The sequence below is a fragment of the Callionymus lyra genome, chromosome 9 (assembly GCF_982586985.1).
Source record: "Callionymus lyra chromosome 9, fCalLyr1.hap1.1, whole genome shotgun sequence".
Taxonomy (NCBI): Eukaryota; Metazoa; Chordata; class Actinopteri; order Syngnathiformes; family Callionymidae; genus Callionymus; species Callionymus lyra.
In genome coordinates this window covers 15,306,775-15,322,526 of record NC_141826.1, presented here as the reverse complement: position 1 = coordinate 15,322,526, position 15,752 = coordinate 15,306,775, and the positions used below count along the sequence as shown (strand labels likewise).

Here is a 15,752-nt window from a genome sequence, read left to right as displayed (position 1 = left end):
AGTCAGAGTAAATCATACTCTCCCACCTGCGTCACCTCGTGGACAACGTGATGGACCTTCTGCAGTTCGCGTACCTGCCTGGAATGGGAACCTGCCACCTCCAGATGTTCTCTGATGCCACAGCCATCGTTGGCTGTGTGTCCAAAGGGGAACGACCTGGAATACAGGGAGGTCATCGCCAACTTCGTCTGGGTTATTATATTGAAAAGGTGGAGTTGTACTTCACTGGTCCCACAACACCGATGCCCTGTACAAGAGGGGCTAAATTGTCTCCATCTATTGAGAAGATTGAGGTACTTCAGTGTGTGGAGGAAACTTTTAAAGACCTTTCATGACTCTGTTGTGGTTTCTGAAATCTTTTATGCTGCTGTCTGTTGGGGCTGTGGCTGCTCGGAGTGGGACAGGCAGGGACTAAATTAACTGGTCAGGAGAGCTGGCTCAGTCCTGGACTGTTCTCTGGACTTCATTGAGGTGGTGGGTGAGAGGAGGACGTTATCCAAGCTAACATCTATCATGAACATCTCCTCTCACCCCCTCCATACTACTGTGGGAGCATTGAGTCTTTCAGTCACAGACTCTTGAAAAGGAACACTTCTGCAGGTCATTCATTCCAACCGCAGTCAGAATTTACAATAACCCAGCTTAAACTCAAGTACTTCCTTTTCTTCTGGTTTAGCTATTCTGGGCAATAGTCCATTCCTGTGCACTTTTTCACTGTGAGCTTCGTACCACTTTAATTATCGTATTGTTGCTCAGTGTTTCAGTGATGTATGTACTTGATGGTATTCTTACTTTCACTCTTCTCTCATGTCTGTTTTTCTTTAGTGTTCTGTCTCCATTTCTGTCCCTGTTAAATGTTTTTTTCTACTGCACAAGTGAATTTCCCCGCTGTGGGATCAATAAAGACTAATCTAAATATCACAAGCTACCAGTAGACAGTAGTGTAGACAATGGAAGTGCTTTCGATATTACCCGGAGTACTTTTAGTTTGTGTAGCATAATATTGTTTAAACTTCTGCTTGTTTAAGTTTTTTTTTTCTGGAACAATTCCTCTTTTCGAGGCAAGATGGAAGTTACAGACGACTAGTAAGGAGGTATTTGGATGTTTTTTTTGTCTTTTTGGACGTGGAAGAAGACAACTGAGTTTCAGTCGCTACATTAAAATGAATATACATTTTTGCCTAACTTTAAAAATCAACAGATTACTCTGAAAATAATCCCAACCCTCAGTCAACGTTAGGGTGAGTGGAAAATGAGTGAGTTAAAGTAACTCAAGAAGAATTGCACCACTTTTGAGCAAAAAAAATAAGTCATTAAGCTGGTTCGAAGCATAGATGATAAGGAGAGTTAAACATGGTTAGCCGTCTGAGCAACTCATGTCTGCTCTGCATAGTTGATGACCAACCTCTTCCGGAAAAAAACGTTCTACTTGCACACAAACATACATTGAAACATTCAAAGCTATGATTTTGAATAACAAAAGTTGATTGATTCTTCAACGTTTTGGGGTAAAAGTTAACTGATTTATCAAAGATCTTGCAGGAATAACTTGTTCCAGTTTAATTCATTCATGAACCTTGTTTCCTCCGTCAATGAGAAGCACTGCGGGGGTAAGAGAAGGTCACCAGTCTGCTACAAACACAAATAAACACATTAGCCGAGGCGATTAAACCCACAGCGATCGTGCCGTTTTATCTTCCGTCCGTAGTTGAAAGCTTAATGACATTTGTGTTTTGTTGCCGCCTGAAAAGAGGCGGAAAAAAAGCAGAAAGCCTTCAGCAGGCAAGATTTGCCTTATCAGAGGAAATCATGTGTAATTTAAATTTGCTCATGCACGGCTCTGATTTAAGACGCCCGACAGTAATACGAGGTGGAGGATTAGTCAGCAGCTCTTTCATCCAGTCACGCGCCGCCACGACCGAACACGACGACTTGTTTAAAGTTCAGATTGTTATCTTGATTATTTGAAGGAAACATGACGAATCGGGAGTTTCGACAAAAGCAACGGGTTTTTTTTTTTTTTTTTCATCAGAGGCAGGAAACAAGACGGTCGGATTTGTAAATAAGATAAGATTGAACCGTCGTCAGGAAAACTGGAAGAGTCGATCAAACTGGATTTTCCGTCTTCACCTATGAGTCACTCGTCTGCAGTAACTTTGAGATACTTACAGTTTCCTCGACTCTTTTCTGTTTTTTTTTACTTTATATTCGGGAAGACAAGGGTGTCCACTAGAGGGCTCTCTTTAGCATTATCATGAATGTTAAAACATTGTTTGACTTACACTCTTGAGTCAAACACGACAAGAAACTAGTTGTTTCCTTCCGATATGTGTCAATAACTTAAAGGATAATAATTAAAAAACAAACACAAGAGAATGTCCAAAAGTCGCTGGGTCTCATTCATGAAGCCTGAGCAGAAGAAATATGTTTAAAACGTGAAGAGCGGTATATTTACAGCATTTTGGCATTCATCAATATTGGAGTAGCTCAGATCTTTCCAAAGCTAGACAAAAATAGTAGTTACAATTGGAAATTAAAAAATTATATTGGGCTTATTTATGTGAGCAATACGTGGATGCCTTTGAAAGACATGATCTGAACATTAAAAATAAATAAATAAGTCAAATTCAGTTGGGTTTCAAATCCAGACTATGTTCATAATTGTGATTTATCGATGTAAATCAACTCAATAGATACACATTATTTCTACATAGATAGATAGATAGATAGATACATGAATGTTTATAAAAATGATAAAACCAATAAGAATGTATGCTCAAATAATAATAAGTAATGTTAACAATCCTCAGGTATATTTCCTGACAATAATCTCCTCAATAATACGAGCGATGTTCTCGTCAGCAGGTGATATTTCCGACTGTGAGGTCACTCCTCCTGTGACCAAATGGTTTCTTTTGTGTGTTTATTTGCCTCTAATTTCATCTCAAATCATTTAAGTCGCATGTGTAATATGTTCCATGTTCTCCAGAGGCAGGATTAAGAGACCGCACTTAAGTTAGTTTGATATTGATTATTCCTTCCGGAACCAGCAGAAGTCTTCGTCCACTACTTTCTAAATTAGAATCACAGATCACAGACAGTCGGGCGAACTTCCAAAAGTCCCTTAAGCTACAGCGGTTCATCTGTTAGGGATTGGACTGGATCGTCTATATATTTATCGTCTGATAGGATAGTTATGTGAGAATTATTAACAACATCTGTCACATCTCTGTGGTATGACTGTCCTGGCACAAATCCACAACTAATAGTAATAAAAGAAAACGTTTTTCTGAACTCAACTGTTTCAATCTCTACTTAAAAGTTTGTTTCTCTCCGTCCTTATATGGTCATCATTGTCTATTCATTGGCTAAGATTTGTGCCAATTACTCATTACCAAGAGCTGTTCTCACTTTTGGGATTCATCAAATACTCACATCGGATCTGAGTGTTCCACGTCCTCCATGAATCGTTCTTTCATAGAGGATCCCTTTATGTACAAATGTAAGTTTCATGAATGAGAACCACTGTCTTTAATAAATAATATACAAAAACGTAAATCCAAAAAAGGTTCCAACTTGGACAAAACCAGAAAAAAAAATCTATGAACAAGGACACAGGAGACAGGGGCACGACTGTAATGGAACTCAGGGCGGAAAACTATTAAAAAAAAGAGTCTTAGGAATATACAAAAATTCAAGTTCAAGGAGCAATCAGAGTAGAGCCAAACCTGGCCGGGACATGCAATGCACTTGTAGTGTCTTCCTGCTTTAGAGCTCCTTTAGAAGGGGGCGAGACCACCACTTATCATCACTGTTGTGTGCACCTGCCTCCTGCTGACCTGGTAGGAAAAATAATAGGACGCAATCTAGAAAAATAAGAAAAAGATATACAAGAATCATGACAATTTAGTGCCAATATTAAAGACAATACACATGCTAACATTAGCACATACTGTATGCTCCTTTAACACTTGAATTCCAAGTTAAAACCTCCGACATGGCAAAATAACAAACTGATGTACAAATACATGCACAAACATTTGTAATATGACAAGCACAATTAAATAAAACATTTATAAAATATAGAGACCTACAAACAAATGTTGATACGTCTAAATCGCACACCTACAAGTACACAAAAGAACACTATAAATGGGTTGTCAATATGAAAACCTTTAGTCAGATTGAAGTGTATAGAGTGAGTCGCTCTGACTTTTAAGCAGGTTAGACTATCCCTCCAGGACTGATTTCAAATTATCTTAAAGTCATGAAGACATTCTTACTTGATTGACCAAATTAGATTAAAATCGTTCAAGACAAAAAAGTTTATCACAGTCGTCACGAACACACAGTCGTGCAGCAGCTGGAAACACCTGCAGAGAAATATAAAGAAACCAACAGATAAAAAAAAATCAAACATTTTCTCATTACAACAGTTTCAGACCTTGGTCTGACCAGGCAGCAACCTCCACGATAACAGTGTGTTCGTCGAGCAGCCATGACGAATATTAAACACAGCCTGTTGTCTAGACGCGTGCGATACATTAGTTTGCGACATTCTTCTGTTTGTTTCGGGTCAGAGCGCCCCTGCTACTATTGTCACGTCAGCTAAAAGTTTAATTTCCTGAGTCCCACAAACATTCCTTCTACACCTGCCCCAGCAGACGGGACCACGATCAGGAGGTTTCTGTCGACCAAACTCAGTCTCAGAGGAAGGTTTAAGACACTGAAATACTTGTTTAATTGATTTATGAAGATGATAAATTAGTATGTGGTTAAATTGTATTTAATATAACTTGTTAATATAATGTTTTTTGATGCTAATTTTTAAATAATTCTTCATCAGCATCTCTACTGTTAAAACATAAAATATGAAAATAAAACTTATCAAACAACAAAAGACACAAATTGTAAAACATACACAAATTGAACATATGCATGACTGGATAATACAACAAATACTTTGGATACATCAGAACCAACACTAATACACAAATACTCGTTTAAAGACACCATTTACCATTTTCCTTTCAAAACGGATTTTAAAGCACACGTTCATGGACATACACATGCAAACTAAAATACACAAACTCTAGAACCCCAGAAACCCTAGATCAACTTACTAAAATACCACACAAAATATTTTTGATGAACGCAAAAGTGTTCACTCACTTTTTGCATATACACAGAGACACAGAGACAATTTTTACTATAAACACAAAGACGGGCAAAGATGCGAGCCTTAAAGCAAACACTCCAATCATGCACACACAAACACAAGCACATGTTCACACATTTATAAACACACAAACTTGAACAAAAAGCAACTACGATATTATTTAATACTTATAAAGGAAAACACATGTCTGAAAACACTTAAATATAGATGCACTCACAGTACACAAAAAAAAACTGCCACACACTAGCAACACACATCTACGAATGCACATTTATATATACACATTAAAATAACATTGTTGAAAAACACATATGAACAAGTAAAATACACTTTTACTCACTTGAATATACACACTTTTGCACACAATAGCGTAACCAAATGCACTCAAAACATGAACAAACGCTTGATTTAAGTGATGGTTTGGTGATGCTGTATCATGATACAGTTTGAAAGGCCACTAGATGGCACTCTCAGTGTAAATAATGCCATCTACTGGCCTTTCAAAACAAAGACACTGTATCATGAAAGAGCTGATGCCTCATCAACCCATCACAGGTTCAGAACATATAAACATATGCACCGCAGAAAACAAACTACAACAACAAGAATAAAAATAAACAATTTCATCTAAAACACAAAATAAGACGAAAGCAAATAAGAAAACACTTGAAAATTGAAAAGAATACGACACTCAACAAATCCATCCACACAACCACACTCTCCAAACAACTCCACCGCTTAACAAAAAAAAGCACAAACACAAAAGAAACAAGTTAAAGAGAGTGAAGACTTTCACTCCTCTGCGCTTTCATCCCTCCGTCAATGACAGATGCCAAGGACCTCCACATCCTGTGACTCACCCGATGACATCACAGTTAATGCGTCTCATTCACAGATTAGACAGAGCAGGGTTAAATGCTGTGATTAACAAAGCAACCATGCGTTTCCAGGGCAGTTGTGGGCTGATAATTACCGCAAACAAACAAAGCGATGGATCAATTACCTGCTGAGCGACTTGGCCGCGAACTGCTGCGTCTCGTTAGTGACTCGCGGCGCAGATAAATCCACTTATTTCATAAATACAGGCGTTAGGTGGTGAAGTCACGCGTCCATTCTAAGCGGGAGCGATCAGGTTTTTTTTTTTTTAAGTTATAGTAAGAGCTAGTTGTCATTTGTTCTCAGGTGAAAGTCGGTCACCCATCCATCTATCTATAACGTAATCTCCAGCATTCCTTCACACTACCAATGACCAATTGTCGAAAAAAATATATATATACACACTGAAAACATAACAATTCTACATAAACACGTCAAAACATATGAAAAATAACACATTAAAAAACAAACAATCTATTGAAAGCCGACAACAACAGTCCAGTTGACTCGCTTTTGAACCTCTGGAAGTTGGCGGGATTTCAGAACCACCTCCGCTTCAGCCTAAGATTCAGAAAACAACAACTTGTTCCAAAAAGCCATCGGAAAGTCTCCACAGTAAAGGACACAGGGCAAACCTAATACTCTAAAAGGTACATAACCAATTCCTCAATGAAAGGATTAGACAGATCAACTTCACCAACGACGTTTAGAAGCAAAGTTGGACAACACTAAGGAGGCTCTGTCAGCTGTACTTCCGCCAAACAGGTCAACAACTTTGTGGAAAAGGCACAATTGTCTCAGCAGACCCAAGGCAAGGTAAGAAAAACTAACAAATTTGGTAGACTACTGGCCCAGCAGGCACCAAAACCTAAAACACTAGCATGGAGGAACAAGGATAGCCACCCAGAAAAAAACAAAAAAAGTAGGTGAAGAAACTTTCAGACGGGACTCCGAAACAATAAGTTGGCTGGACCTGAGGCTGAAAGACTTAGATTTAAGGTAACAACTTCCCTCTCCAATGCCAAAGCTCTTCCTTTCAACCGCACAAGTCAGGAAAGAAGGGCATTGCAGAAGGATAATGCCTGCAGACAAAGGAAGATGCACTGTGATGCTCAAGACAATGGACTACCAGGAAAAAGTAACAAGCCTCCTCAGCGACACTGCCACTTAAAAATGGGATCCCACCAACATCTACAAGAAGAAGGTCATAAACCAACTTCAACTGCTGGAGTGATTGACAGAACACAGTACTATAGGTTATACCCAGGAGAAGCAGTACCGTGTATCTAGGGGTAACCAAAAATACACAAGGAAGGCGCTCACCTGAGACCCATAGTTAGCAGCATAAACTCTGTCACATACAATGTGGCTAAACCTTTGGCTACCATCCTAGCCCCCCTCGTCGATAACTCCACCCACCATATTAGGGATTCCCAGGACTTCACCTAGAAAATCAAGGACATCACGCTGGACTCAGAAGAAACAATGGTCACTTCACTTTTTACTAGCATTCCCAGGACGGAAGCCGTCAAAGCAGTATGCAAATGATTAGTAAAGGAAAGCACTCCGCAGGATCGAACCAAGCTCTCCCCAGAGCACATCTGCACGTTACTGCATTTGTACCTTATTGCTACTTACTTCCAATTCAGAGAGCACCATTACAAACAGAAGCATGGATGTACCATGGGTTCGCCTGTCTCTACCATAATGGCTGACTTGTACATGGAGGAGGTAGAGAAATGCCTTAGCTTCCTTCAAGGGAACAGCACCCAGCCACTAAAACACGGTGGACCACAACATCAAGTTCACTCGTGAAGATGACAAGGACCACCTCTTAGCCTTGCTGGATTGCGCAGAACATGTGGAGACACATAAAGATCAATACTTATTCTTTGACCCGCACCACCCCTTACAGCACAAGATGGGTGTCATCATAACTCTCAACCACCTGGCTGAGAATGTCCCCACGAGAAGGGAAAGTAAGAAGGTAAGCCCTAACTACCTGTGGATACCCTTAGGGGGGCTTTTTAAAAAAAACAAGGAGGAAGGACACTGAACTTAAAAAAGAAGAGAAACGGAAAGACATTGTTATTCCTTACGTTGCTAAAAAAACTAAAGAGGATTTTCGGAAAACACCAGATCCCCGTTCACTTCAAGCATATGAACACCATAAGGCAGAAGCTAGTCCATCCTAAGGACAAAACACCCAAGCACAAACAGAGCAATGTGGTATATGCTGTACAGTGCAATAAGGAATGCCAGGTGCTGTACATTGGGGAAACAAAACAACCACTTTACAAGCATATGGCTCCTCAGGCTAGGACTCGGCTGTCCATCTGCACCTAAAGGACACAGGAGACTCCTTTGATGACAGCAACGTTCAGGTGCTGGCCAGAGAGGAGAGATGGTTTGAGAGACTAGTGAAAGAAGCCATCTTTACTAGGCTAGAAAACATTTCCCTCAACAGAAGTGGGGGCTTAAGGCATGACCTTTCAGCAACTTACAATGCAGGTCTTAGCGCTCTCCCTAGAAATGTTTCCAAATAACGATGATGATGGTCACACCATGCGGGACACTGAGGGTCAGGGACCCTCCGCAGTTAACTGTCACGTGTTTTGTATTGACGCAATGACGTGTGTGTTGAAGGATGTGTGCTAGACGGATGCAGGCTGACAGGGCTCACCTATGAATAAATAAATGTCTAAGCTAAAGATCCTCTTCGTGATTTTTATCCTGCACATACATGGTTTCAGAAGAAAGAATGTGCAGAAAGAATGGCGCAGTTTCAACTCCCACCGCATCTGAGTTTGCAGGGCAATCCTGCCGAAAACTAAAAGGAATTGGATCCAGCGCTTTGATGTGCAACGTTCCTTTATGTTGCGGGAGAAGAAGCCATAAAGGTATGGAACACCTTTGAGTTTGCGGAGGATGAGGCGGACAAAATTGACGCGCTGAATAGGAAGTTTCAACACTACTGCGAGCCAAGAAAAAACTGTAAGATACTTTTTTTTTTCCAAGAGAGCACAGAATCCATCAGAGACAATTGATGCTTACGTCACGGATTTAAACATTTTTTGATGTGAATCAACAGGCTACTTTGTCAGTGGACGCCAGCTCTGAAGGGATTGGAGCAGTGTTGCTGCAGGAAGGACAACCTATATCATCTGTTTCCAGATGGAAAAAGAGCTACTTGCGATTGTGTATGGATGTGAGAAGTTCCACCAGTGTGTGTATAGCAAATAAATTGTGGTTCACAGCAATCACAAGCCCTTGGAGAGCATTTTTTAGAAACCCCTACTCCAGGCTCCATTGAGACTACAACGAATGCTACTGAGGCTACAGAGGTACGATCTCAAGGTGACCTATAGGCCGGGAAAAGAGCTGCGTATACCCGACACCATAATCAGAGCGTTTATTAAAGAGCATGCGGAGGAAATGCTGGAGAAGGAACTAGAGGTGAGCAACATCACTTGTCAACTTCCTGTCTTAGAAGTAAAAAAGGAAATATTCAGAAGAAGACCCTGAACTAAGGGAACTGAAAGAGATTACCTGAAGTGGTTGACCCTCACCAGGCCTCAGCACACTAATGGGTTTTTACCAACCTACCAGGCTATTAACCCTAATGGGTTTCAGTCCATGCATTGTTCCAAACCCCCCCTTCTTGTTCTCCTACCAAGGAAAACAAAGTGTATTTTGTTTTTTTATTTGTAGTCATACTGTATGTAGCACTGCATATAAGTCATATAGTGGTTTTTGTGTAGTACTTCAGATTTAAGTTTTACTGATCTTTTAAATATGTTACAAACTATATGCATTTTAACTTTGCAACAATATTGAAAACAACACACACCAAGAACCAAAATATAAACAAAGACACAAACTGAAACACAAATACATATTAACACAAACTAAAACTTTAACTAAATAACAATTTCACACTCACTGTAAAACTTATAAACACCAAAGAAATTGCAATCACAATCAGCTCAATAAACACTAACATTAAATGAGACACTTTTCGAAATATGATCATTAATATACACACATTTAAAAACTACAATCATACTATAACACTCTTCTGTAAAAACAAAAATGACACAGCACACACATCATTCACACATTCACTCAAGAGCAAAACCACAATTATTTGTTAGTCATTAAAACATACACACTGAAACACACATAAACTCTGTTATTCTAACATACAGGTGATATATATACACACACACACACACTGAACATTCACACACTCTTTAATTATACACACAGATCAAACTGCGAAAACAACAATAATGTTTCAAAAGTTGTGAGTCTGTTGACTATGTACTTCTGAACTGCATGTCGACACAGTTACAGATGAGTCATGTTGTTGACTCATATCAGCGGAGCATGAATTTCGCTGCTGTGCCAGACGTGGAGACCAAAAAAAAACCCTCGGGCAGAAACACAACTGCTCGCGTCACTGACACAGAAAAAGAAGTCGCACAACTTTTAAGGCCAGAGATTCTTACGTAGCTTGTTGGACACAAACAGTTGAAATGAAAATGAAAAAACATGTTTAAACACATATGACCTTATATCCACATGAATGTGAGACACACTAAGTTACAACTGACACAATAACACTAAATAAACTTCCTCACAACACTAAACATACACAAGTGTGAACTCAGACACATGCCGACTCACCAACATACACTTGCTTATGGACAAAAACACACTGAGACACCCTCACTTATTGACACACATACACAACAGCACTAATTGATTTAATAAAAACCACAAGAACCATCAAGCACACTAAACACTGTCTCTTAGTGTACAAGTGGATTTATATAGTGTGAGTATTTGACTAACTCTTTCAAATACATACAACAAAATACACAACATGCACACTAAAAACTCAAATTCATTAGGATAGACAAAATGAAAAAAAAAATATATATATGTACACTAAGATACCCACTTCACAACAGAAACAAAGACATACTATTCAAAATACACACAATAAAACCCCATATGAACACTTATAAATACTAATGAATTAAAATATCTCCAAAAAAGCACATGCACAATAATGGACACCACAACATGAAATAAAAACAACAAAACCCCACATGCACACTAAAAGACACTATACCTATAAAATACACACATCTAAAACCTACTAACACACTAAAAACGGCAACACATTGAGATATGCACAATAAACTAACTATACGCACACTAAGAAACCACCTACACACAACTAAACACAATAAAGACCCACTTGTACACTTAAAGACAACAATCTAGAAAATTACTCCAAAATGAAACACACATACACACTGATGGACACTTATTCATTAAATAAAAACATCAAGAACCCAGTCACACTGATGGACACCTGAAACATCAAATACACACAATAAAAACACACTCTTTAGGATCGGCACACTAAATTACCCACTACCAACAAAAAACTATTAAAGAAAACGTACTAATTTAAATACACATTTGTGAACACGCAGAGATACTAAAGAAATAAACATATGTTAAAAGAAATTAACTTGTTTTATTTTACACACATTAACTCCCAAACACCATCAACACCATTAACACACACACAAGCATGAATGCACATAGAAACACACTCACTTCTGGGCAACAAGACACAATCCATTCCGTGAACATAAAACCAAACAAACGTACACACTAAAATAATCATCTATGATTCTCAAAAATGGACACTCAGGAACACACAAACACACTAAAATGTGCCACTGACCCACACTGAACAGCATGATGGAATAAACACAGTATGATGATGTGGGTCTGCAAGTGTGATTGTGTTACTGTTGCGGAGTGTGCGAATGCAATTTGAACATCAAACAGTCTCAATTATTTCGACACCCCAGGTGTTGTCGTCATTATCCATTTTCCGAAAAACCAGAGGGATTGTGTGCGGAAGATGAATGAGCAGTCGCGTCGTTGTGCGACTGAGTTCCACGAACCCACACAAGTGAGTTGTGATCGAGCGTCATTTCTTACGTTAAGCAGCGGAGGCCGAGCTTCCACACGGAGCAGGAAGTATCGGCGTGATGCCATTTACCAAAGGAAATTAGTCGCACTAATAACCTCAATCAGCCGGTTCTGTTTGAATGCCAGCCTTGTTTCGCTTTGTTTATTTTTTAATAGCAAACCAACTGGTGAAAATACCAATAGAGCGATATATCGCAATATTTTCATTGTTATTTATTTTTTATTTGTCATAGTTATTTTAGTTATTTCGTTTTATTTACAATTAATATGCAGATATTCACCGTATTTGTTACATTTTAAAGTTGTAATTCAATTTCAGCAGTCATTATGTCCTCCACAACTAAATCTTGGTGATGACTGAGGACGAGAGGATACAGTCGACTCCAGCAGCTGATGTTTGGACATGTTTTGGTTTCAAAACCATTGAAATCAGTTACAACTTCATCAAGAGACATGTGGTCTGTAAAATTGAATACTAAAAATATATCCTTGTTACTACAGTATTGCAATATATCACAATATGATGCAGTAAGTCCCTCATCATGACCATGGTTTGAACGTCTTGCTTTATAACGTTCTCCCCCATCTAAAATCTAGGCGAACGAGAGCTTACGAGAGCAGAGTCCATTATGATCTAATTATGCCTTCACTCCTCCTCCAGCCAGCTGTAATCACGCCCGCTTTGTTTATATATACAAAGTTAATAAAATGTTCTAATGTCACCGACACATACTGATGAGTATGATGGTCCAAACTTCAATTAAGATTTGTTTACGTTCTACATCTGAAGCTTCATGAAACAGTGTCGTCATTTTCAGAGCTCACTAGGTGGCACTGTTCACTCTCCAACCTTCGGTTTGGATTATACTCTGAACACTGTCATCAGTGAGCAGAGAAGTAGAATGAGTGCACGAATGCTCCTACCCAGGTGCAAAACAAATAGAATTGTACAATCTAATAGCCCGAGGAATGAATGAATCCTTGAGTCTGAGTTCGGGGGCAGGAGTGGAGTAAAAGTATAATGATTGTTCTGTTCTATGTTAGTCTTTGTATCCTTTGTTGTTTTTCTTTGATCTATGTTCTTTATCTTTATCTTTAGACTTAGATTGTATAATTGTGTTCTTTCTCTTTATTTCTCTTGTTATTTTATTTTTTTTATTTATTTTTTTTATAGAAAATTGCTGTATGTATTGGCTACTGGAAAAAAACAATTTATCAATAAAGTTTTACCTTACCTTACCTTACCTTACTGAAACCTCATTGAATTAATAAACTCTATCAACAATGAACCTCTAAAATATGGGGCTTGCTGATGCATCATCTGAACTTCTGCAGTTACTAAGATGTTGGAAGAACATTAGAATTCTAAGCACAGTTTCAAACAGACGTCCTTCCACATCCTCAGTTATTTTCCATCAGTCTGTGAATTTGGTGTCTGAAAACACACTTAATGTAAACCGGGGACCTCGACTCAGTGGCCTCTGGCTCCGGCATTTATCCGTCCCCAAACAAGTGTGCCAGTGTGTGTCCGCCGCACACGTGAGTCCGGAAATGAATCCGTTTTGAGGGAAAGCGGAGACTCATAATTCTGTTGTGACTGTGGGCAGTAATGAGCCGGGAGGACAGAGGGAAAGCTCAAGGGTCATGAAAAAGCTATTTTGTGTCCCCGCTACCACGGCACAGATTCCCCAGATATAAATCCGGAAGAAAACTACTCTTGTTGTTCTGGTTGTGTAGCGAAAGATTTATCTTTGTGAAATGACTCTAGCTCAGGACTTGGTTCTTGGTTAACATGGTTCCTGAAAGTGTCGTACATTATTTGCGACAAGAACATGTGTGTTGCGAGGTAGAAGGATTTATCGACGCGTCTTGATATTAATATTGACTGGAAATGTGTCCTCGTAACATCATGAGTGACTATGAATCCGTTTAATGACTCCATCACAGGACAGAAGCTTTTATCGCCATTAACGGAGTCGTGGAGGAGGAAACAAACATCCAGCGATAAATAAAAGGCTGAGAACATAAATAATTCAGCGGCGATAGTAGAAAAACCGTCCCTCGAGGCTGTTTCTGATCAAATTAAAATGTGATTTATTGATTTTTTCAAAATGTTGGAAATAACATGGAGAATAAATAAAGAAAGAAAACAATACAACTAAATGAAATAAAAACGCATACAAAAGAAAAAGTATTTTATGAAATATGTTGAGCTTGTTCTGTGTAGAAAAAAATAATCTTACAAGGTCTGTGTAAAAAGTCAATGCCGTGATCTACAATGTGATTTATTTTGAACGTGAAGTTTAAAAAATGCCTCTTTTTTGTTTGTTTTTAATTCTTAAATATTTTCTTTGCATGCATATTTTTCATCTCAATTTTCTACTTAATAAAAAAATATATATATTATTATTATTTTCTTGATTGTATAAACTTCAAAGAAATATTCATGATAATTTCTTCTTTTTTTTTTTTATAAATTAGGCTAAAATATTTGAACATATTAACCCATTAATGGAGTTAGCTTCAACTACTAAAAAGCTTTGTGATTTTAACATTTTGTTTCGATTTATGAAATAGTTTTTATATATATTAATGTTAGGCTTTTTATTTATTTTTAAACTATTTTACATAAATATTTTTGACCTCAATTGCTTTTTTGCTCCTTGGATTTATTTTATATTTTTATTTTTTATACCAAATTTATTCCTGCATTTTATCATATATTCAGTTTTTATGTTTGCAGATTTTACTAAACAAATAAGGAGAAAGAAAAAGTCAATAAAACAATCTTTGTTTACTTTTATTTATTATAAATATTTTATTGTAATCATTTTTAAATTTATTTTAATTCTCCTAAAAGCAAATGTTGACTCTGTTAAACCCGGTCAAACTTCTGAGCGTCTCCCATCTGTATTTGTTATTATTCTGTGAGTTAAACAGGATTTAAACGATTCATTCAGATATGATCGCAATTAACTTCCTGTTTAGCTTTCAACGAGTGGGACCCACTTCCTGTCGTCTCGAAACACGAGCAAGCTTAAGCGAGACTGTTGAAAAAACCAAATGTTCTCCACACAAAACCCTCCAAGCCGTAAACACAGCATTTTCCAATCCATTATTTACTCCCAGTGATGACAGAAGACCCAGAATTTCCTTCACGCTCGGCAGTCTTTGAAGCGTGCTGGCTGAGTTGTGAACGCTCCAGCTGAGGAACACGCCCACAGACGCACAGACACATTAACATACAGCGAGAGTGATCGTGCGGCAGAGATTTAAGGATTTCCAACGCCGACAAAGTGCATGTCAGATGAAGCGAGCTGGAGAGTGTTCTCCCCCCGTTTGGACCAGAGACTCGCAAACATTTCTTTTGATGTGGAAATGAATGGTTTCTCCGGGTCTTTCTTTCACGACGCACCAGCTCTCCAGCGCCTCGTTTCACCGAGTCTGACGCTCACACCAGCCGAGGGAAGAAATATTATTCACTTCTATTTGTGTGAAGTGAGAAGTTTTCACAGATAACGGATCACTGGTAACAACAGGTTATAATGGCTGAGATGTTCAAAACTAACCCACACTGAACAGCGCAAATCATTTAAACAAATTAAAATAATTATTTATCATATATCTTTCTTTTCCAGAAAATGTTTCTTTGGATTGATGGAAAAAAAAGGTGGCG

General features: G+C 38.4%; 1 pseudogene; it reads left to right on the top strand.

Annotated features, from left to right (window-relative positions):
• The first annotated feature begins 50 nt into the window (after nt 1-50).
• LOC148071989 (uncharacterized) lies at nt 51-8,601 on the top strand (annotated as a pseudogene).
• Nucleotides 8,602-15,752: the final 7,151 nt, after the last annotated feature.